Consider the following 25,667-nt stretch of genomic DNA (forward strand, 5'->3'; position numbering starts at 1 on the left):
GATTATTAAATCTGGAGGAGGATAAAGTTTGGTTCGGTAATGAGGGCACAGATTCCAAAGGAAAAGGAGGTATAGGTAATGGAAAAGACTCAGCTGGATCAACCTGCAGCGGGGAACCGGAAATAGAGTAATATGGAGAGGATTCCAGGAAAGATACATCCGCACTGACATACTCTCGGCGAGAAATGGGATCATAACATCGATAGCCCTTTTGATTTTTGGGATAACCGATAAATATACATTTTGTAGCTTGAGCGGCTAATTTATCACGGTCAGGGCCAAGTTTGTGTACAAAGCAAACACATCCAAATATTTTTGGTGATAAGGAAAAAAGTGGAGCATCAGGTTTTAAGATATGTAATGGAATGTGATCACCCACAGAAGACGAAGGCATGCGGTTGATCAGATAGCAAGCAGTGATAATCGCATCACCCCAATATAACGCAGGAACATTGGATTGAATCATAATGGTCATGGCAACATCAAGTAGGTGTCGATGTTTTCGCTCAGCCACCCCATTTTGTTGAGATGAATAGGCACAAGAAGTTGTTAGAAAGTGACTTTGAATATTTTAGGTTCGATAATAAACACATACACATGCACATTAAGTGTGAATACACCCACTTAAGGGAACAACACAAGCACATCAAGTGCTAATACATAAACCCATAAAAGGGATAAATATGACTTAAAGTCATAAGTTAAATATTATTGAAGAAATAGGGAGAAGAGGGTAAAAACCCTATACAATGGAGCATAAGCTCCTCCAAGAAGTAAAGGAATTACAAGGGGAAAGCCCCTATTTATAATACAAGCAAGGAGCCACTTAGGGGGCTCCCAAAGGAGTCGTTGGGAGCCCCCAACAGTCACATTTGTGACCGTTGGGGGCTCCCCAACGACTCTTTGGGGAGCCTCCCTAGGTGGCGCAAACCACTAAAAAAGAGAAAAATAAAAGTAAAAATTACAAACATATTCGAAATGGAATATGCGTAAAACTGTGAAATGACTAAACTACCCCTATGCCTATAAATAGAAAAATATATATTTGATATATATAATTAGGATAATACATATGCATATATACCATATATGAATATGTATTATCCTTTATATATATAAAATATATATAAGATTACATAAGTTGAATGATACATTTTAACACCCCCCCCTCAAACTTTGCGTGGGGGAACGAAAAGATTGAAGAAAGCAGGAGGAAGACTCTCAAGGCTTCAAGAGCCTTCGGTACGAATGCCATTGCAAATTTCTTCCTCCAACGTCTTTAACGATGAGCACCTTCCATGATCTATCAAGGTACTTCTTTTCCTCTTATCTTCAAGATCCTGTGGAACAACAACAAAGAAACAAGTAAAACATATCTTTGCATTTTACTCAATTGGAACATTTCTAACAAGCTTAATTGAAACCATATCGGATGACACATCCGCAAAACAATGGTGCAAAAATATAACTTATGCATAGAAATTTGAAGCACATGATAGGATAATTATTTTAGCATGAAAAGTAAATTTAGAAAACCAAAGTTTCAAAATCATACATCATGTTAAAAAGTGAGCGGAAGCAAATTATGCGGACATGAATTGCAAGAATGCATAATGCATTCATAAGGTCCAACATTGGACAAACATAACCCCATAATGGAGAATAACAAAATGGTTCACTAAGGAACACCACAATAAGCCTACGAAGAGGCATAAGCTATATATGTTTTATTGAATGATGGCCTAAAAGGTCATAATGAGCATATGCATGTACTATCATGAAATGAATTAATCACTTAAACAAAATCATTAATGAACATGCTCTAAACATACTTTAGTCAAAATGAACACGGATGCAAATGTTCAAAAGCATGATGAATATGAACTTCAAGGGGCTTTAACACGCATAGATCAACAATAGAGTTTCACATCTTTAGGGAGAAGATCTATGTCAAACAAATGTCATATATAAGAAGCATGATTTGACTAAATATATTAAAGCATCCACCCAAGATTCAAAAATGAATATCATTTGAGACAAAAGACTCATTTTGCATATCAAATACAAAAGATGCCGAAAAACTGTAAGCACTTCATACAACAAAACAACAACAACAACAACTACGCCTTCATCCCAAAACAATTGGGTTCAGCGATATGAACCAAAAAAGAAATTCATTTTGGGTCTTCCACATGAATCCTTTTCCTCCAATCATTTCTATCCAACGCCATGTCCTCGGTGAGGTTCAAAGCATTCATATCCTTTCCTATCATCTCCATCCAAGTCTTCCTAGGCCTACCCCGACCTCTTTTAACTAATATATTTTCCCATTTCTCCAACCTTCTAACTGTAAGCACTTCATATATAGATTAAATACTAAAATATCAATTTGATTTAAAAACATATCATAGATATTATTCACTTGTATCTAAAAACACAAGTTATGAAAGAAATTTTGCAATTTTCAATAATAGTTCATTCACTATAAGCAACTACCTCATTAGTCCTCCAAAACCCGTAAATCAAGTGTATAAGCTACTAGATCAAGAATATAAATAAAATACCATTAAAGGCCAAATAACACACACTAAGGTGTGTAAAAATACCTCTTGTCTACATATAATAATACTTGAAATGAGTGCATCAACGACAAGAACAAGAGAATACACGCCAACATGGACAAAAAGCATCTCTTGTCTACGTAAAAATGCACTCAAGATCAAGTATGTTCAGCTACTAGAACAAGAGTATTAAGCCAACCATGGGCTAAAAACGCAATACATCTCTTGTCTACATAAAATGACACTTGAATTGAGTGAAAAAAGTCAACCATGGGCATACAACTCAGCGACTAGAACAAGGACACAAATGCCAACATAGGCTAAAATCACACACCATGGTGTGAATCAACGTGCCTTGTCTATATATAATAACACTCAAGACAAGTGTGTTCAGCTACTAGACCAAGAGAGCAAAAGCCAACAAAGGGCTAACAACACACGAAGGTGTAATAAAATTCTTGTCTACATATGATGACACTTAGATAAGGGGCTATAAAAGGAGAAGACTTTTGAGGCAATAAAACTTGTAATGACAAACATATAAATAAAACCTTGAAACAATATTCTTCAAAAAGAATACCCATAACAATATCATTTTGGAATAAATGTGTGAATATACACACCAAGAACACTTGTGCACAAAAGCACAAAACATAAATGTGCAAATGCACTCATATGATTCATAAACAATAAAATATTAGGCAATAATCCCCAAAACCTTGATTTTAATATACCTTAAAACATTTAAGGTTTTAAACATCATATATCCATCACATTTACATATAAATGAGAGCATCCATTAGATCAATGGCCAAAAGAGAAAAAATGAGTGACACACTCATAATTAGAGATCATATAACAAATCATTTTAGAGTCCCAAGGTGCCCATAACTCACCTCAACAACCATCTATAATATGGCAAGTGGACAATCTAGAATGATATAACACGAGGTACCCATAACTCACCTCAACAAACATCTCTAATAAAACAATAATAAGGCCAAACAAATGATGCATTAAATAACATGTGATGGACAAATATAAATGCCACAAAAAGGCAATAAACACTTTAGGAATCATTTTTCAAAGAAAAGAGGACCGATTAAAAATTGAATCAAACGTCCAACATAATTAATCATAACAATATGTCATGTGACAATAATGTTGTATATATACGAAATTATGTTTAATCATGATCATTATAAAAAGACTTAATCAACACAACATGAAATATTTAAGCTATGTCATGTGGGAAAAAGGATTTGGAATAATCCAAGAAATAAATCAAGCCTTTATAATTAGCAATTTATATGTATACCAAGATGCAAAACGGCAATAATCTTAAATGTGCAAATTTAGGACAACATGTACTAAGATATTACAGAAGCATTTATAATGATAAAAAAAACAATCTTACAAGTCTATTTAGGGATAAAAATAAACACAAGCCCTAAATAAGGCAATAAAAACATCTCTTTATTGAGAAGAGAGTACTATGTGAAAATGTCTATGGATAGACAATACGCATACAAGCATAAATATTTTATAAAAGAAGTGTACAAAGACACTTTCACAATCACTTGAACAAAATACGCAAAAAGCGTAATAAAGGAAAACATGTAATAAAGCATGTATTTCATAAAAAGAAACAAATGCTTGAGACTCTCAAGCTTTAATTATGCAATCATATGCAATTTAAGACAAGGAAGACCATATTATGGCCAATGTAGGCATCCTTAGAGGAAAAATCAAAATAATGAAAATCTTTTATACTAAAGGATGCAATAGATACACTATGCACTCTATAGAGTGTGAGAAGATTTTTAAAATAAACAACAAATATTTAGATGCGAGAAATTCTCATTATATCAAAATATATATATATATATATATATAATTTTTTTTTTGTTTTTCACAAAAAAAACACTAAAAACCATACACAAGAGTTTTAAGCAAAGATCATTAATTTAGCAAGAAAATATATATAAAAAGTTAATTTATAGGTTAATCACGAAATTCTTAGGAAGAATCATAAATCTCACATAATTGAAAACTATTTTAAAAACATAAATTACTATTATATGTAATTTCAAGCATAAATTACAATAATATGTAATGAGGAATCGATAACTTATATAAACAAGAATTATATATTTGAACAATAAACACGTTTACCAAAATTAAAAAGAGATATTTTTAAAATATACTAAAAGGAAATGATTCAACTATCAAAAAACACTAAATGTGCAAAAAATAGTTTCATAATGCATAATATGTTAAGAAAAGAGATACATACCGAAAAACTTCCAAAAAAAAGAGAAGGAACAAAGAATACTTCACCATTTCTTGAGCACCACGCTTTCCGTTGCGCCAAGAGACAACCCCATCGTAACCGGGCTCTGATACCATGTTAGAAAGTGACTTTGAATATTTTAGGTTCGATAATGAACCCATACACATGCACATTAAGTGTGAATACACCCACTTAAGGGAACAACACAAGCACATCAAGTGCTAATACATAAACCCATAAAAGGGATAAATATGACTTAAAGTCATAAGTTAAATATTATTGAAGAAATAGGGAGAAGAGGGTAAAAACCCTATACAATGGAGCATAAGCTCCTCCAAGAAGTAAAGGAATTACAAGGGGAAAGCCCCTATTTATAATACAAGCAAGGAGCCACTTAGGGGGCTCCCAAAGGAGTCGTTGGGAGCCCCCAACGGTCACATTTGTGACCGTTGGGGGCTCCCCAACGACTCTTTTGGGAGCCTCCCTAGGTGGCGCAAACCACTAAAAAAGAGAAAAAGAAAAAAGAAAAATAAAAGTAAAAATTACAAACATATTCCAAATGGAATATGCGTAAAACTATGAAATGACTAAACTACCCCTATGCCTATAAATAGAAAAATATATATTTTATATATATAATTAGGATAATACATATGCATATATACCATATATGAATATGTATTATCCTTTATATATATAAAATATATATAAGATTACATAAGTTGAATGATACATTTTAACAGAAGTTTGGGGTTGGATGCCATGATCTTGGTAAAATTGTAAGAGACCTTTTGATTTAAACTCGAGAGCATTATCAGTGCGAACAATCTTGACAATAGAGTCAAACTGAGTTCTTATTTCAAGAATTAGGGATTTAATAATACTTGAAACTTCAGATCGTTCTTTTATTAAAAAAACCCATGACAACTTAGAGAAATCATCAACAATAACAAGATAATAACGACACTGAGTCCTAGTAGGAATCTTACTAGGACCCCATACATCTGCATGAAGAAGTTCAAAAACTTTATTACTAGACTGACTCTGACTCGAAGGGAACGAACTTCGATGATGTTTGCCCAATTGACATGCTTCACACTGAAGCGATGTGGTGGAAGGAATCTGAGGAAAGACCGACCGAAGCTTTGACAATGAGGGATGACCAAGACGACGATGCCACTGAATAGGACTGAATGACTATTCCACTGCAGCATGAACAGTACCCATTGGATGATGTAGGTAGTAAATTCCATTTTCTTCATAGCCTCCACCAATCTTCTTCCCCGTCAGCAAATCCTGAAAATGACAACCCATTGGATCAAATATTACTCTACAGTTTTGTTCTTTTATAAGGCAACTAACAGAGAGTAAACTTTGAGGAAATTTTGGAGCATGAAGAGCATTTTTCAACTGTAATGAGGAGGAGATAGAAATATTTCCCTGACCAACAACCGGGGAGGAGCTCCCATCGGCTAAGGAGACTCCAAGCTGAGCCTTGATATCCTTTAGATCTGAAAAAACACGTGAATTTCCACACAAATGTCTGGAAGCACCAGAGTTAATAACCCACTTACTATTAGTCGGATGAAGATGATTTCCGGTTGAATATGCAACACCAGCTACAGGAGGAGTGGAACTCAAAGGTCGAAGAGCTATCAGCTCATCATATTCCGCACGACTAAGGGTGATACTACTTTCATTGTCAGTGATATTCTTTTGTACATTTGTTGTCTCGGTAGTAGTCACATTTGCTTTAGGAGAATATAACTTTGATGAAGAAGAGGTTGGCCGACCATGCTTATCCCAGCAGTGATCTTCTAAATGTCCAGATTTTCCACAGAATGTGCATTGAAGCTTTCCTCTGCCTCCCATACCACGTCCACGACCTCGGCCTTGAGACAACAAGGGCAGATGATTGAGTCACAGGCTGAGATTGTGGAAGAGAGATAGCTAGTCTACTCAGACGATTGTATGCATTAGCAAGAGTAGGAACATTTGATCCAGTCAACATTTGAACTTTTGCAACAGAAAAATCTGAAGAGAGACCGGTAAGAAAACGAGCAACCATGGTTTGTTCTTGATGATCCTTCTGCTTCGAGCAACACAGAGGCCTGTGAGCATTAAGTCTTTCAAACGCAGCTTTGACAGAGGCATAGTACTGGGTTAAGGTCTGATCTCCCTGCTGCAAATTATATATCTCTTGTTCGACTTGTAGGACACGACTTACATTCGTTTCTTGTGAGTATGTATCACGAAGATTGTCCCACATTAGTTTGGTTGTATTATAGTAAATCAATCCATCTGCAATATGGGGTTCGACACTATTCATGATCCATGACATAACTATGTCATTATCTTCATCCCAAATAACATATTTTCCCAATTTTTCAGTGGGTCCATCTTCCAACAAAATATGTTTTCGACGATGGCCAGATACCGACATCATAAACGTTCTGGACCATCTGGCATAGTTGGTTTCATTCAATCTTACAGAAGACCCGTACGAAAAAGGATTGGCAAATGCTTTATATTCTCCAATATGTTCCAATTTGGAATCACATTTTGAAGTTTCAGCCATACTAAAAAATATACTTCTGTTTCAGCAGGGACAGATTTCAATAACTTGTGTTCCACTCACACAACAGCAGCTGTTAAAAAAAAACAACGACAACAAGGTACAGCAGGCCAGAAGAAGAGTATTTTCCCAGTACGGCAGGGAGTCAAGCCTGCAATTTCTGCTACAGTAGTGGACAGCAGCCCACACACATGAATATTGAACAGCTGCACACACATATGAGTCAATCACGCATCAGCCATAACCAACGACCAGCATCTATCCTCCACACAGACTCCCTCAACAACAACACAACTGATAATTTTCATCACAGTAGATAAAACCAACTTGTTGTTTCTACTGATCACTACAGAAAAAAAAAAAAGATAGATGTTGTATTCACGCCAACAGTGCAATCACGACAGTAAATAGATTAACGACAGCCTGAAGAATCACAGCAATCACGACAGCATGCTGTAAATCACGATTGCTAACAAACAAGAGGTTCATTTCTTCAAAGGACAACCAACCATACGAAGGTAATCAAATCACGACAGGGGCACGATAGCCATACGAAGGTAAACAATGTTATCAGCTGCTAAATCCAAAAAAAAATCAGCAGATCTCGATCAAGAGAAAGGGGGTTACTGCTGCCAGACCTGAAGAGCCCTCCCACGTTGATCATTAGATCTGATAACAGATCTGGGCCAGATCTGTCATCAGATCAAAAATAAATAAAACCACACCTGGTTCGAGATCGTTGCAGCAGATCACGCTCCTGATGTAGGTCACGCTCCTAGTGTAGATCACGCTCCTAGGATAGTAGGCTTTGATACCATGTTGCGGAAGTAATGAAGGCACCGAACCCTAGGTAGAGGGAGAGAGAGAGAGAGACGAGAGAGAGAGAGAGAGACGGCTGCAAGTAATCAATCTTCTTAATTGTGATTAGGGCTTCTCTCTATATTAAATAGAGAGAGGCTGAAAAGAGTAGTTACATTTTAAGTCTACTATAAAATCAAAAATTCAAATAGCCTCTAATATATAAAACGACTTAACTTAAAACCACCTATTTACTTAAAACCACCTATTCTCAACCGTGAGTTTGTATTCAAATACATTTTCTTATGGTTCATGGTGTTCGTTCTGAAGTGCATTGGGAACCATGCCTTTCTCGTGACATGGTATCAGAACCTAAAGGCATCATGGTTTTGAAGTCTTGTTCGTGATCGTGCTTCAAAGGAATGATTTTTTCAAGGCTCGCTTGCTCTGGTATGTACATTGTGGCGTTATGGCATATGTGTCTAAAATGGAATTATTTTTAAATGAATATGTTTTTCATAAATCCATTGAAAGTAGAATTCATAAAAAATTTATATCTTGACATATGGTTTTATGTAAACATAAAATTTGATTATAGATAAGTGTATTTTGCAAAAGTATGTGGTTTCTTAAAATCTCATATGTTCATGAATTGCAAATTACTAAATTTTATGTCCTTGTATGACACTTAATGAGTGTATTCACATGAATCATGTGATTTTTTTAATATTATGATGTTTTGATGAAATTTAGCTTGTGATATGCATGATATTTTGAATATATTCCTGTACTCGTTAATATTGTATTTGTATGCTCTCTATCATTGTGTGAATGTGTTTACATGTTTTTTTAAGTTCAAAGCATGATTCTTGATATAATGTGTGAAGTTTCTACGTTGAAAAATATGCTTTAAATTCTTGAATGATCTACTCATTGACTCGTAGAGGCTATAAATTGTTTTGAAATATCATGAATGTTTTATAGGCTCTCATAAGATTATTATGCTTGTGTGGCATCTATGTTTTGACTTTAAGTTGTTATATTTAAAACTATCTTATTGTGCAAAATTATTTTAAAGGATTAATGATTGATTGAGTATGATCTTCAATGATTTAAATTTATGAGACTAAGGAGTGATTCTTACAATTGATGGAATATTATCTCTTGTGTTATATTCTTGGGTATATGCCACAAGTAGCCTTTGTGATTGTTATACCAACTTATTTTGGATTGCATGAACATACTTTATTATCATGTACTTAAATGCATTCTTTTACATATTTTATATGATCTCTTTGTTAGCATCCATGTGCTCTTAATGAATCCCTATATGTGTATACGCCTCTTTATTAGGCCTTTTTCATATAAAAGGCTACCACATTTTTATATATCGAGCTATTGTGCCTCTTAGTGATTGGTGGTGCTTGGAATATTTGTGTTTGTGCTTCCGCTACTTTGGTCCCTTAGTGGATTTATGATATAGGGTAAGCTAGCCCCTCGATCATTCCCTATTGCTTTTGATATAATCTTGTTGCCTTTGCTTGCACAAGATTTATGACATATTATCAATTGACACCTTGTTTGCATGTGATTACATCATTCCTAAAATCTTTATTGAAACTGATTTGAAATAATATTTTTTAATTATTTATTATTCGAACTCACATTATTTGAAATTTATTTTCATGAGTTCTTTGTTGCCATGTTATGGCATTTTGTTGTCCATCATAGAATTTTATATGATGCTTCATTTATTTTTGGCCTTGTTGTTGTTGAGACAAAGTTAGCCATTGAGGTGAGTTATATGTGCACCTCAAATCATCTTATCAATTTGTAATTATCAAAGTTTATTTGACACATGTCTTAGATCTAATTGATAGATGATTGGCCTTTGGATCCATGTTGGCTTTGTTTAAACTAGAGATGTTTGTTGGGGTGAGTTGTGTGCACTCCATTTTTTTGTCAGTTTAGATTGTTGGCTTATAGTTCCAATCTAACCGACGGTTGTTTGATCTCGGGTTTTGAGTGTGTTGTAGCACTCATTTGTTTATTTGGTCATTACTATTATGTTGGATGTCCATAATCATGTTTATTTGTGATGGTTATTTGTTTATTTGGTCATTACTATTATCTTGGATGTCCATAATTATGTTTATCTGTAATGGCTATCTTTTTTTGAAATCATAGTGTTTCAAAAGATTATCAAAATTTATAACATTATTCTTTTTTATGACATTAATTTGTTTTCATTATAAACTCTCTTACCTTGTTTGTTTCTTCCTATTATGCTTCTTATGTAAGTGTCATTATATGTAGGCAAGATATGTTTATTCACACTTTTGTGTGTTTGTTTAGCCCATTAGTGGCATTATAATTATGCACTTGTTTTAGTCATTAATACACTTATTTTGAGTGTCATTATATGTAAACAAGTGATGTTTATTTACATTTTTGTGTGTGTTTTAACCCTTTAGTGGTATTGTGGTTATGCACTTCTTATAGTAGCTAATACACTTGAATTTTGAAGTTTTGGAGGCCTAGTGAGGTGATTGCTTGTCGTGGTCGAACTATTGTTGAGATTTACAAATATCATTCATTGTGTTATGTGGGATTTTTTAAATCTCTTTGTAAAATTTCTAAATTTATGAGAAATGGCTATTGATATATGATGTTTTTGCACACTTGATTTATGGAATGAAATTATATTTTTTATTTTGAGTGCCCCCTTCATGGATTTGTGAGTGTGTTCCTTAGAGAACACCTCTGTAATTATTCACTCTAGTTAGTGGACTTTCGGTTCGTGATTAAAGACTTGTTGCATCTTTACATGATTACTTGTGATTATCCAAATATGTTTTAATTGCATGATTAAAGGTATTTTTTCATGGTTGTCTTGCGTGTTTTTGCATAATGAATGCTTCTAACTAAGCATATTATCAATAAATTTTATTATTTTATATTTATTGCAAACCCTTGTTTTTTTATGTTGTCTCTAGTGGACTTGTGATTATGGGTGTTAAATTGTACCTTTGTATGCCCTTAGTTGGCTCGTATTTGTCTTTTATGACTCATTCATATATACATTAGTTGTATGGTTAACATTGCATCTAGAAATGAAATAATTAATTAATTCATGCTTGCCATACTTGTCTTGTCTTGATATTTATTGAATGATTTGAATCATTATATCTTCCGTTGTATAAAAATGTTTTGTTCTCAAAAGAAAATCTATGTAAAAATTTATTCTTCTTTATGGGATTTTATGAGTTACACTCTTTTGTCAGTTACTTATTGATGTTTGTTTGAAAATTCCATATTTCATGCCTTTTATGCATTAATATGTTTATATATATATATATATATATATATATGTGTGTGTGTGTGTGTGTATTGATTTTGAACAATGATGTTTTCTTAAAGTAATTAATGATTTATGAAGCTTATCATTTTTGCATGCATTTTTTTCTTTTTATATGCAATTATGTTCTCCTATGAATTAAGAACTATGATTTCTTAAAATTATCGATTGAAGTGAGAATCTCAATGACTATTATATTTTGAAAAAATAATAATTTCTCCTACCTTATATAATTTTGGAAAATGTTAAATTGGTCTATTAAATATTTTTATATAAATTATACTTTTGGCATGCTTGGCCATCCTCTCTCCATAATATATAACTAATATAATTATTTTTTGAAATCTTCCTATGATATATATGTATAGTTGGGGTGTTTTGTTAGCTTTATTTACAGGTTTTCAAGAATTGATGATATTGAAGATCCTAAAGATCCTCTGCATAATGGAGAATATGATTAAAGAACAAGAGCACCCTTTAAAGAAGAGTCAAATGAAAGAACTTGATAAAGACATTTTATGTAATGGGTTCCTTCTTACTGTAATTGCAAATTTACAATGAGTCACCGTAAGTTTGAGAGGGGTGTTAAGATGAATGTACTTTTCAATGTATATAAATATATATATATATGAATATATATTAATATATATAATATATATCTTCATATATATTATATATAGCATGTATATATATACATATGTAATATCGTGTATTTTTTTATGATTTTTTAAATTCAAAAATTTTGATTTTTTAAACTAAGTGTTTAATGAAAATGATAAAATCATGGAAAAATATCTTTAAATATAGGTGATGTCAGATGGGTCTGGGCGTGGCCCAGAGCCCACTGACAAGACCAAAATGAGACAATTAAAGTTTGAGAAAATATTTTGTTTTTAACCTTTAAATTCAAGCGAAATTCAGGTTAAGTTCAAGCGAAAATCGGTTATGTATACCATTATATGTGTCTCATAATTCTGAGCACGTTGGTGCCTTGTTTCTCTGAAATCGAGTTATGGTTGGCCCAAAATTCGCGTTTTTCAAAAATGATCTGCCTTTACTTTTACCTTTTTCTAGATTGGATCGGATTGGATCCGCTCCATTTGATCCAAGTTGATATGGATCTGGACCCAGTTCAAGACCCATATTAGCTAGGATCTGGTCTAGGTAAGATCCATATGGGTTTTTGATATGAATTTGGATCTTGGATCTGAATCTGGATCCGAATTTCAAATATGGCCAATTTAAAACTTTATAATCAATTTAAAAGTTAAATTGGGTAGAAAGGCTTCTAGAGGGAAGCAACACCCTTTAGAATATTTCATAAAATATTTTGCTTAATAAAATAATAAATTAAATAGTAAAATAATTAATAAAATAAAATAATTAAATTCTGGATTTATCTAATAGATAAGGTGGAGTTCTACATGAAGTAGAATTCTACCTAATTGGGTTCTCTAGAGAGGACGTCACCCTCTGGATAAACCCTTTAGATAAGAGCTAAATAAAAATATAGAGAGAGGATAATATAGTATAAAAGAGGGGTAGTCTCTCCCTCTCTCTTGAAACTCGAGTTTCTAGAGAGAGAGGGAGAGTTAGAAAGAGAGAGAGTTGAGAACCCAAATTCGTTGGGGAGAGAGAGAGAAGGAAAAAGGGAAAAGAAAGAAAGAGAGAGAAAAAAAGAAAGAAAGGGAAGAGAAGAAAGAAGAAGAAAAAAAAGAGGAAGGAAAGGAAGAAAACTTGTATTTTCACAATACATCCGACGTTTTTCGATCTTTTCTACGTTTTGATTCAAGGTACGAGTTTCTCTCTAGGTTCTTACGGGAAGAAACATGTTTAAATCAGGTTCATGTATAAGTTTAGATGGAAATGAGAAATCTGAATTAAAAATATGTATGTATACATGTATTACTTTGAGATTTTGATTTCATGTCTATGTCGATTTTCTAGGTCTGACACGAGCATACCATTGATTTTTCCTGTTTAAGCATGTGTTCAACTTTTATTGATTTTTGGGTATGTGAATCGTAAGAAATACATGTTGAATTCTTTATATAGCCCTTTTTTTTGTTGTATATATATATATATATACTTGACCTTGTCAATTTTGGCATATGCTGATTTTTTTTTCATGTTCAAAAGAATATAGATATACATTGTTTGAAATCAGTTTTGATCCAATTCATGTTTGCCGATTTCATCATATAAGTTGTTTGATCAGATCTGCCTATATGCTTTTGTGGGCAGTCTGATCAAACATGCCGCTATGCATATATGTTATTTTAATGTTTGAATCAGTCTTGCTTATACTTTTTATGCTAACAGCATCATATTAGATTGTTGATATGTTACATGGGCTATCTGATTAGACTGTTTTCCTGCTTTGGTGTGTAATCTGATCAGATTGCTGATACATGTGAGCATGAGCAATCTGATCAGATAGGCACTATAGGTGTGGGTGGAGTCTGATCAGACTGGCCCACATGTTGTGTGAGTGTAGGCCGATCAAACCTGCTCCAGGTAATTTTTTTTAAGTTGTTTTAGACCTGCCCATATAGGTCATTTTTTATGCTTATCATATTTGAATAATATGTTGTATTTGATGACTGTTAATAGACTTATATATGTTAGTTTGTGGACTATTATCAAACCTGATTTCCAGTCATTATGTTGACTGTTAACAGATTTGATTCCATGTTAACAAATCTGATTTTATTGACTGTCATCAAATCAGAGTTTATGCTATTATATTGACTGTCATCAAATCTACGTTTATGCTATTAGGTTGATTGTTGTCAAATTTTTTATATGATAATCAGATTACTGTTATCATATTTAATTGTATGTCATCTTATTGATTGTAATTAAAACTTGGCAACATGTTATTTTGAAGCCTGGATCAGACTTGTATACAATGTTGTTTGGTGCTGATTGCAGATCTGCTTGTATGTTATTTTTGAGAATTGGTTTCAGATATGCCATTGTGGTTAGTGTGTGTAATCCTGATCAGATTTGGCACAGATTGTGCAGATGCAATCTGATCAAATTTGAGACGGTTCGTATTTGTGTAATCTGATCAGGTTGATCATTGATTTTGCATGTGAAACCTGATCAAATTGGCCATGGTCTGGGCATGTGCAATTTGACCAGACTGTCGATTATGTTGGGTGTCTACAATCTGATCAAATTAGTAGTGTGTTGGGTTGCAGTACGTTGGATGTTGATTCTGAACAGCATTGTTATGCTCAGACCCGCATTCATGTTGATTTCAGGGAGATATATCTGATGTGATTTGATTTTGCATGCTTATGCATTCAAATACCATGTTGCAAATGTTCATATCATACCCATAAATCTGAAGTTTATTTTGTAAGCATAAATATGATCATATGCATGTTTGGGTGTTTATGCATGAAATTGATCATGATAATGCGTGTTGTAAGCATTTGTTCACATGTGTATGCAATTGGCTTTATGTGCATTCATGTTGTGTGTTTGAATATGCATTGTGAACATGTTTTGAAAACAAAGTGTATGTTGCATGTTCACTAAAATTTTACAAAGGATGCATAAATCACTTTAAGATGCTTTTGCGGTCAGATGTGAACCACTACGGTCGTGTAGGCCAGGAGCATGTGTTGCTCCATTTAGTGTTGATTTTATTTATACATTGCAAAATTTATTTCTTAAAATTATTGGTTTTCCTAAGTTAATTGTACTGTTAAATTATGTGAGTCAGGGCCTGAAGTTGGTTTGGTATAAGGATTTGCAAAACCGTTACTATATAAAGAACTTTAAATTATTTAAAAAGATAAAAGAGACCACACAGTGTAATTGATTTCTTCTTTGATATCCCTTTCATAGTGTGAGAATCTTAGATAGTAATATTGGGGGACCGTGAAGATACTAAAACTTCGTGTGAAATTGTGCCCCTAAACCCAATGTGGTGGTAGACCTCCTGGCCACGGTTTTAGATTTCAATCACTTTGTATGGGGGTAATGTTGACTCAGATTTAGTTTTTTGTATACCAAGAAAGCGACGACCATTTTCCGAAGTCCAAGTTAGGATTTTCATTGATGTCTCACAGCATTAGGTAAGGATTCCTAATGTTCCGATAAAAAGTAAGGATTCCTGATATCAGTCGAAGAACAAGTGTAGAATACATTCATAAAATACAAATTGCGTGTTAAGCTATAACTGGAAACCCAATTTGGAATTCGAAAAATTGTGTTCATTTTAAGTATCTCTAGGTTTAAAGAAAAGTGAAAATTACATTTTTTTGCATTTAATAGGGACATGCATGCAAAAATCAACTCTGATAAATAATTTAATGAGTTATTCATGCATGTACATTGAATCATGCATCTTTATTGTTCTGCATTAGTTCATGCATTCATACTTATTTTGTTTCGCATGAAATTTGTTATTGCATGATATTCTGTAAATACTTGATTGATAAGTTGATTATGTAAATTTTTATTGTGATATTCCTCTGAAATTTATGCATGAATTTGGTTTATGTTATTCTTTTATTGTTTGAATTTTTAGATAAATTCGTAAAAAGGACTTTGGTTTTTGCCTGCTTTTAAAAATTGTTTTACAGATCTGGGTGCTCAGTGATAGGTTGACTTGCTAGTTGGAGACTGCGAGCCTTGTCTGACTAGTTCTAGGTTCCCTGTCAGATTGGCTCATTATGTCTTAGACGATTTTATTGTTTCAGTTATTTGACGGTATTCATTGATTAATAAAGTTGATTATTCTTCGTTGATTCAATACACAGTCTGTTTGTGGTTTGGTATATTAAATATGTGAAACCCCGGATCCATGGGTTTGTTTCCGCAATTGTTTAAAAAAAAATTACTATTTTTACGAGGATTAGTTGGGGTCGCTACAACACACACACACACACACACACACACACACACACACACACACATATATATATATATATATATATATATATATATATATATATATATATATATATATATATATATATATATATATATATATATATATATATATATAAAACAAAAAATCTTAGTCAACCTATGTTGACTAAGACTAGCCATTGGAGGCTAGTCCAATGACTAGAAGGGCTCCTCCTCTCCTTCACTCTCTCTATTCTCTCTTCTTTTCTCTATATATATGGGCGGGTGGGTGCCTTTGTAAGGTGAGAGAGTAATGGGTAGTTTTTAGGCTTTTGTGTTGCTTGTAATTTTATATTTCTTTGTATTATTTGAATTGCATTCTTAATGAAATTATTTATTTTATAATTCTTGTGTTTCAATTTTACTTCTATGGTGAGTTTATATTCAAATACATTTTCTTATGGTTCTTGGTGTTCATTATGAAGTGCATCGAGAATCTTGCCTTTCTCGTAATAGAACTTACAAGCCACCTCACTTTGGAATATCTTATAATGACTATCAGGCCAAGAAGAAAATAATGTCACTTTTGCAACAAACCGAAACACATCAAACCGTTTTGCCCAAAGAGGAGAAGAGAAGAGAAAAAAGAAAAAAAGATGGCGTATGTGGGTCCCTCCTTCGAGAAAAGTAGCATTAATGAAGGCTCCACAAGCATTGGATCAATGTTGTTTTCACAATTAATAGAGGTTCTATGACCACTTTTCAAAAATCAATTTTCACTCTCAGGTGTCGTGGTGTCCATATGCGTGGATCCCAGTAAGTCTTCTTGGATTCTAGATTCTGGCGCTTCATTTCATATGACTCCTAATGAGTCGATACTATTTGATTACTATGATAACCCTAATTATTCCTATGTATCAACCGTTAATGTAACTTCTTTAAAAATCAAAAGTTTTGGTACTTTAAATGTTTCTGCTAAAAATTCTCAAAACTTTTATGTCTCGATTATTAGAATGGTACCAAAATTGAATCTAAATCTTTTATCAGTTTCTCAAATTACCGATCATGGATGCAAGATTTTTTTTTCATCTAGTGGTTGTTTGGTGCACAATCTCTAGTTAAGGAGGCCGATTGGGCGAGGCCATAGAAAAGGGGACCTCTATTTCATGGACAACCTACACATGCAAATCAAATTTTTTGTAATTTTGTTGAAAAGAAAAATATAGAGAATTGGCATAGGAGATTAGGACATCCCAGTATGTCTAAATCACATTTTTTTCATTTCTTGAAAATTGTAATGGAAAGGATTTGGTTTGTAAAGATTGCATTCTTGAAAAAATGAAATCTCAACCATTTGGTTCAAGCAATTTTATCTCTAAAAAATCATTTGAGTTAATACATTCGAATGTATGGGTACTGGTGTAAGTAATGTCTAAAGAAGTATCATATTATGTTACATTTGTTGATGATTATAGTAGACATACATGAATATATTAAAAAAAATTATCAGACTCCATAGAAGAATTTTTGTTAAATGATTTCAAAAACTATCATAACCACCATGGAATAATACATCAAAGATCATGTCCCAACACTCCATAACAAAATGGTCTAGTCGAATAAAAACATCAGCACATTATTGAAACCACAAGCATACTACTCATTTGAAGAGATATTCCAAAAATATTTTGGGATGAAGTCGCTTTTACGGTTGTCTACTTAATTAAAAGAATGTCATCAACTGGCCTTGGGAATGTCTCTCTGATAGAAATTGTTTTTAAAGTTTCCCCCGACTACCAAAGACTTTTTATTGTAAATGCTTTGTCCTTATCAAAAAATGATAAGCTTTCTATAAAAGCTATACCTTGTGTTTTTTGGTTATGCCAAAAACCAAAAAACATATAGATGTTATGATATTAAAAGGGACAAACTTTATGTTTCAAGAAATGTCACTTTCCTTGAAAAATAAAATGGATTTGATAGGGTTGAGTCTAAGGAAGAGTGTGAATACTCTTTTCTTTTTTATTTAGTAAATGAGCATGATGATAATCTTGATAATGATGTGCATGAGCATGATAGTAATCTTGACAATGAATGAGCATGATAATATTAATGTTCATTATGTGCATGGGAATGCTAATAATGATGTTCATGATGCACAAAAGAGTGAAAGTGATGTCCATAACAATGTAAATGAATCCTATAATAGTATACAAGTTTATACTCGGCGCATCGAGGATTATCTTCCATGTGTCTTAGAAAAATATTCTCAAAATCAAGAAGTAGATTAATTTAGCATTAGAAGATCAATGAGGGTATCCCAAGCACCTAGTAGATTTGTGTCCTATGAATCAATTAAACCAAAATATAGAACATGTCTCATGGCCCTTCACTCATATGTAGAGCCATCTTCCTTTAATGGGGCTAAAAATCACAAAAAATAGAGTGAAGCTATGAACAATTAAGTAATAGCCCTTGAAAGAGCTACAACTTGAAAAATCCAATCATTACCTATAGGCTATGTGACATAGCTGCGGATGCGGATGCGGATGCGGATGCGGATGCGGATGCGGATGCGGATGCGGATGCGGATGCGGATGCGGATGCGGATGCGGATGCGGATGCGGATGCAGGTGTGGGTACAAGTGTGGCGATGTGGCACTTTCAAAAAACTTAAGTACGGGGTGTGGGAAGGTATATATATAATCTTGGACAAACCTAGGTCTGTATACCCAGACTAATTCAAATATGGGTTTACTTTGATCCAGGTTTGAATCAGATTGAGTCAAAGCAAACCCAACAGACACAGGTTTAATTCAGACCTAGGTCTGCTTTAACACAAGACTGAGTCTGACTTGTGTCAAAATATATTCAGGTTCAATTCAAATCTGGTTTGCTTTGACCCAAGTCTGAATCAGACTTGAGTCTAAACATATCTAGGCCAATCAAATCTGGATCAGACCCAGACTTGGATCAGACCTAAGTCTGACCCAATTAACACCCGACTACTTGCTTGCACCAGGTGTTACGAGAGGAAGAAACTCAGCATGGATGCAACAAAGGAGGAGGGGGCAAAAAAGGAGAAGAAGCAGAAGGGAGCTGGTTAGGAAGAAAGATACATACCCTTTCCCCTAAAATTCCTCCGTCCCTTTTAGTGACCCCACCATTCAGGTATGAATCTCTCTCTCTCTCTCCGCTTGTTTTGCCTCCTCCATTTCTTCCTCCTCACCTGCTCCCTTCTGCTTCTCCTCTTTTTCTACCCCCTCCTACTCTGTTGCATCCATGCCGAGGCTCTCTCTCTCTATCTATCTCTATCTCGTTCTCCCCTTTCTCCCTTTTTTATTTTTTTATAGTTTTAACCCCCTCCCCTAAATTTTTTTTTTTAATAAATCAAAACGGACTCGGTCAAAGTTGATCGAAACCATTTTGGATGAAGTCGCACTAGGTGAGGCACCCGCATCAACGACGGTGCGATGGCCTATTAGCCAAGTCCATGTGACAGAGCACATAGGTAAGAAACCCATAGGATGTAAATGGGTATACAAAATTAAAACTAATTGTAATGGATTATTAAAAAGATACAAAGTTATGTTAATGGCTAAAGGTTATAATCAATAATATGGAATAGACTATGAAGAAACATTTGCCCCAGTAGCTAGGATGATTACTATTAGAACAGTTATTACTATAGCCTCAATCAGAAAATGGCCTATTTATCAAAAGGACATAAAAATGCTTTTTTAATGAAAATCTAAATGAAGAATTTTATATGGAACCTCTCCAGGGTTAGAGTTGGCATATGGAAAGGTCCTTAGCTTACGCAAGGCCTTGTATGGCTTAAAACAGACTCCCAAAGCCTGGTATGATTGTTTTATTAGCATAATGATTCAATCATGATTTTAAAACCTGGTGACTTGTCATTAGGTTTGTCCTCGAGTGATGGGTGACTCAGTCGGGTAATGTTAAGTTTATATTTTATATAAAATATATATATATATATACTATGTATATTTTATAGTGTGTTATCAATATATTATATATAATATGCATTATATGATATTTTTTATAATATTTTAATGTGTAATATTATTAATGCATGTATAATTATATTTTTATATATAATATACATAATATTTATATTATATTTCATACAATATATGTAATTATATAAAAATATATCATATATGTATATATATGCATGACTCAATTGAGTCATGGGCAAACTCGATCGAGTCATGCTAAAACTCGGCTAACTCGACCGAGTTTTGTATACAGGAGAGTTGTATTGGATTTTGACCCAGTACTTGGACAATCTGGGTCGAGTCAGCTAAGTCACCAGGTTGACCCAAAAAGTTTTCAAACTACGGATTCAATTAAAGGATTTAAATCATGTTATACTAACACAACTTTATTTGTCTAGTCCTTTAATGCAAGTATAGTGATTCTACTACTCTATGTTGATGACATAATTATCACAGGAGGTGATAAGCAAAGAGTTGATTATATCAAGGATATCGTTAAGGCTAATTTTGATATGATAGATCTTTGTTTTTTTTTAGTATTAAAGTACCATATTCATCTCGTGGTTATTTTTTGTCGCATACTAAATATGCAATTGAGATAATATATCGATCAGGAATTACTGATGAAAAGCGAGTTGATACTCCAAAGATCATAAATGCAAAAAATGAAAAACAATGATGGAGAACCTATGAAGGATCCAACTTCCTACAAGCAAATGATTGGAGCACTAACTTATCATTTTATTACTAGACCTAATATTGCACTTGTTATTCATTATGTTAGTCAATATCAGCATTCCCCCACTATAGTACATATGAGTGTTGCAATGAGGATTATTAGATATATAAAAAATTTTAATTAATCATGGTTTATTTGTATCATCTTCTTCCTCATTAGAAATAATTGCATATTCAGACTCTAATTAAGGAGGAGATGTGAATGATTGATGCTCAACCACAGGCTTTTGTGTCTTTGTACGTGACTACTTAATATCATGAAAGTGCAAGAAGGAACAAAAGATGTCCCTAACATTTACAGAAGCAAAGTATCGGACTATAGTCACTACTACTTCTGAGATGGTGTGGTTGAGACAACTGCTAGAAGACTTGGGAGTTCACATAATAGAACTCTCAAGATTATATTGTGATAACAAAAGCACAATCTATATCGTTGGCAATCACACGTTCCATGAGAGAACCAAATACATAGAAATGCATTGTCACTATGTCTGAGAATAGTTTTTAAAGAAGACCATTACATTATCATATATGACATCTAAGTATCAATTGGCGGACTTTTTCACCACATCGCTTCCATCTTCGAGATTTCACTTTATTGGCAAACTCTAGATTGTGACACTATGAGTTTGAGGAGAGGTGTAAAAGCATATTCAAGTGTACATATATATATATATATATGTATATATATATATATACATATATGAATACATATGTGACATGTATATATATAATAAATATATATTTTTATTATTTTTATTTTTTAGAATGTAATTTTAGGGTTTTTTTTGTCATTTTTATTTTAGTCAAGGGCATGATGGTCATTGACCATTATAGCCATTGGGAGCTCCACAACAGGTAGATTTCTAGTTGTTTTTTCTTTCTATTTACGGCGACGAAGAATAAAAATATCACTATATTTATTCCTTTTCCTACTCCTTCTTCCAAGCGTGGGATAACCCCAAGGAGTTGTGGGGTTTTTTCTACCAATCGGGGCCCTCCCTTCACCACCTCCATGGGGATGGTCTACAGAGTTCATAACTACTCCTCTTACTACAGGACGCTTACCTAGCCAACATTTAGATCCGGCTCTACCCAAACTTTTCTGGTTCACCCCAACATTACCCACTTGTCCGACTGTTGCTGAGCAGTTTTTGGATATCAAAGGAACCTCTCCAGATGGTAATCTTAATGTGGCTGATTTACCCTCTTTTGCAATCAGTTTCGCTACAGCACCTGCTGCTCTAGCTAATTGTCCACCCTTTCCAAGTGTTATTTCTATGTTATGTATGGTCGTGCCTAAGGGCATATCGGTTGAAGTAGATTCTTCTTTTTTATCAATAAAAACCCCTTCCCAAACTGTACAAGCTTCTTCCAAAGCATACGGCTTTCTGGATGTAGATGATGATATCTAGACAGATGGATCTTATATGAATTGTATGATGAAGTACCACATGAGTGGATATATAGGAATCCAAATCTGCCGATTCACTCATGCTACGATCTTCTACATCCTAGGTCTCCTCATTCCGTCATCTGGCTTATGTTCTTCATGTAGCACTCAGACCGAATGACTCTATGAAATTATGTCGATACTTCCATTCCACATATTACAGGTAACGTAGGAGACATTTCTATTTTTCCCCCAGGGGATCTTTAGAATTACCACTGCTTAGCTTTCAATTCGCCTCTGACCATCAAATGAAATGTGAATAACCCATCCTCCTCTCTTTGAAACAAGGGGCGCTTCCGGTTCTATATGTGCTTCAAACAATTTTGTCTTCTCCATATTACCATATCTCTAGAGTCAATAATTTTATATGAGGAACCACTGAACTCAATCACCTGTTGCCGTTACTCTTCAGTTTTCTGTTGAGGTCTATCCCGTAGAGGTACTCAAATTGCTAGTTAAGGAGCTCCACAACAGGTAGATTTCTAGTTGTTGGGAGCTCCCCAATGGCTATAAGTGATCTCTCTCTTTCTTGTTTTGCCTATTTATATGGGATCTCTTGTCCCTTTTAATTCAATGCATTTATGTGCATTTTATGAGTAATAAATTAATTATTTTTAATATTGAGTACTCTCTCTCTTTGGCCCTTAGTGGCTCTTGTGCTTGCATATATTGTGGGTTGTAATCTTGACTCTTGTGTGAGGTGTGTGGGTTGTTCTTGCCTCTTGTGTGAGGTGTGTGGGCCCTTTCTCTCATTTCATTGCATTCTCATCTTTGGTTATAAGTAGTTGCAACACTATAAAACAATGACAGCTCACTGGAAACTTGCAGTTGTACGAACCATTTTGTTCAAAGATTTTACTCTATATCTATATTTATTGTGCATGATATAGGCAAAATTGAGAACAGGAACAACAGTATAGTCATTTCCAGTTGGGTATGTTTGACCATTTTTTAGGAATTAATGAAATTACTATCTGTTTCTTTTGACACCCAAATGGATTTGGCTGCTCTCATCTGGAATATACTGCAAACTTTAATGCACCATATTTAGTAAGTTAAAGCTTCCAAGTGACAGTGGTTGGTAGACTTTCTCATTACTGAGCAATGCTCCTATAAGCTCAGGAATATTATAAGTGAAGTTTCAACTAGACTAACATGTTCTTCCCATTACTACATAACTTATTTGTTGAAAATGCTGAAGCTGCTTCTATTTTTTATGAAGTGGCAGCTCCCCATTATGCATCTGCATTATTTCCCTTCTTGAAGATTATTGAATATTTCTTGCAGGGATATCTTCAATCTTATGACATAGCATGAAATGCAAGTTTTTGCCTAATAGACTGCACTGATTAGCTGAAGAAAGCTTCCTACCTCTTGTTCTGGTCAAATATAGTTTTGAATCGTGTACTATGTGCGAGACAGTTTTGAATCATGAACTATGTGCTAGAACTATAACAGAGTTGGAACTTCAACTAGTTTCCCTAGGAATGGTCCTAACAAGCTTCTTGCAGCTATTACCATACTAAATACCGAGAGAAATAATGTGGTCTCAAGTTAGTGCCTCATAATGACCCGTAGTTGTTGATATTCACGGGTATCATTCAAGTAGCTATTGTGTGTTGAGGTGATAGTGTTATTCAAAATGCAGAACTACATATAAATCTTGGTATTAAATGACGATGGAACAAACCACAAACATCCTATCATTATTCAAATCATCCAACTTTTTTGTCTCTTTGGAAACACTAAGGAAAGGTGATATGATATTTTCAGACATTTAAAGAAGTCTTAAAAATATTACTATATAAGCAAAATAACCTAAAAACTCAAAACTAATCAAATCCTCCAAACCTTCAAAGTCCTCCAACATTCTACACACGAAAGAAGCAAGAACTAAGTGGGAGATGAAAGTATCTCTAATATGCCAAACGTGTCTAAGCCAACAACAGTCTCAAACATGTGATATGGTGCTCAAAGAATTCCCAAAAAATTGGTACCCATTCAAGGTTTTCACTCATCACAGTAAGCAAGTCACAACTATCAAAATATTTTCAGAATACAACTTTGAGGCAATTCATCAAACAGTTAACGTGTACTCCTTTTTTGCTTCATCAATTAAGAGAGATCAAAGAAGCATGCATCGGAGCCCCTTCCCCGACCAAACCGAGAGAGAGAGAGAGAGAGAGAGAAAGATTACCGGCCGGAGACGGATCTCGACGCCGGCGAGGGGTGTGCTTAGAATGGCAAGACTTCCTAGTTTATGAGTCCTCGACAGCACCGCCGGATGAGCTAGTTTCCTATGGAGAACGCATCAAATACAAGCTCCACGATGCCCTGCTCTCTGACACTCTTTTCCCAGAAGGTCTGCTCAAATCTCCAGCGACCGGCGACCTCAAATACTCGTTAACAAACAAGTGCTCAAAATCTCCAGCCGCCTGCGCTGACTTTTTTAGATTACTCCACAACCTCGGCACGAACCCGCTTGGAATCGGAGCAACCTTTGGCTGGCTGCTTTCACATGGGCGAAGGCCTTTATCTGATTGGATCTGCAGAGGGAGGGAATATGGAAACCAAAACAACCCAACCAACGCTTGCTTCTTCGAACGGGGCATTTAGGCCGTCACACTTTTGTGGACTCATCGGGCATTGTGGGTATTTCGGTGTACGTTTTTTATTCTGTTCACATAGTGATTGGTGGACTAATTACGAAGCATTAACGAGTGGCTGGATTTTTCTGCCATACTTTAATTCACAAAAAGGCTCAAGTTCAACCTTGTTCTTGACTCCTTGTTTTCTCTACATAATATGGAAAGCTTACAGAAAGTCACCTATCGTTTGAAGTACTTACAAAGAGATGCCTTACGTTTGAAGTATTTACGATGGGGCACCTGACATTTGCAATATTACGTTTTAGTTGCCTCGGTTAAGGAACTAACTCTCAAGCAGCCGCACCAGTGGGGATGCAAATGGGTTAAATCTAGGATGGAGGTTTTACAATTT

General features: G+C 34.3%; 1 protein-coding gene across 1 annotated transcript in view; it reads right to left on the minus strand.

Moving 5' to 3' along the window:
* BSL1 (BRI1 suppressor 1 (BSU1)-like 1) overlaps positions 1-25,375 on the minus strand; it is an 80,350-nt gene extending 54,975 nt beyond the window's left edge. The window contains exon 1 of the mRNA XM_090013748.1: positions 24,865-25,375. The gene's annotated coding sequence lies outside the window, so the exon portion shown is untranslated. The remainder of the gene's footprint in view (positions 1-24,864) is intronic.
* Between the last annotated feature and the right edge of the window lie 292 nt (positions 25,376-25,667).

Source organism: Nuphar pumila, chromosome 7, assembly GCF_984573655.1.
Source record: "Nuphar pumila chromosome 7, dmNupPumi1.hap1.1, whole genome shotgun sequence".
Classification (NCBI taxonomy): Eukaryota; Viridiplantae; Streptophyta; class Magnoliopsida; order Nymphaeales; family Nymphaeaceae; genus Nuphar; species Nuphar pumila.